Below are 1,169 nucleotides of genomic sequence, written 5' to 3' on the forward strand. Positions count from 1 at the left end.
TCAGTGAATTGTTGATAAAAGTGTCTTTAAACGATAAGGTGTACTTATCATGAGGTAAGTGAAGGTGGTGCCAAAAATTAAATTTTTTTTACTGTTTTGTTGTCACCTGTAGTAATTTTATTTTATAGAAGAACTTACTTTCTTATTTTTAAAACTGTACAGAACTAGTAGCTTTACAGACATTTAAGGGTACATTTTAACAGACCAGATGCTGTAATATATTTATCAACACGCATAATTATAATCCAACATTACTGTGGTTAAAAAGGGAGCCTATTATCAGAAATTGACTTAAAAAACCACTACCAGTATGTTGTCAAGCAGCTGAGCTCCCAGATTTTGTTTCTTTCTGGTGGCATCCTCCAGAAAATCATCTTTGAAGTGAGATGTAAATTGGTTGCATAAAGTTAACGAGGTAAAGATTTTGACACTAAAGTCAAGCTTTTTCTTCCTTAGAAAGCCCCCTTCACTGTAATTGATTGTCCTACATCCAGATACATTGCTAAACAGTTCTCCTGAAGTCTGGCTCATGATGTCAATCACAGAGGAGAAAGCTTTCAGAGCTCCCCACCTTGACTTCAGTGTTAAAATCTCTGCCTACTTGACTTTATACAACCAATTTACATCTCTGTTGATTTTCTAGATAATGCCACCATACAGAACCATAAAAGGAACAAAAACTAGAACGTATCACGCTTTTTGACAATATACTGTTAGTGTTTTATTGGACCAATTGCTGATTGTTCAACTCTTTATTTATATTTTCAAGTATAACAATCACAGTTACATCGGCCCTAGCAAGGGCAAAAAATAGATGGCACATCCTCCTGACAGACCAATTGCTGATGACAGGTTCCCTTTAATGGTTCATGAGCCAACAATGTTAATAATGTAATGTTGGTGTGTTTTATCTGTGGTGTATTGCATTCATAGAACAGACATATATGTCCCATGACAATGTACTGTCATGATAAACATGGGATTTTACCTGTTAATAACATAGGGCTATATAAGATAATCAGACAAAAGCCATTATCTGACCTTTTTATAGCTGACTTTTCAGAATATTTACCCATCACCATCACCTGTCTCCCATAATTGTGTTTCTTATACTATCCAAACAAATATTTTCTATAAATGTTTAGTCCATGGTCTGTAGGAACTATCAT

This window comes from Engystomops pustulosus, chromosome 3 (genome assembly GCF_040894005.1).
Source record: "Engystomops pustulosus chromosome 3, aEngPut4.maternal, whole genome shotgun sequence".
Taxonomy (NCBI): domain Eukaryota; kingdom Metazoa; phylum Chordata; class Amphibia; order Anura; family Leptodactylidae; genus Engystomops; species Engystomops pustulosus.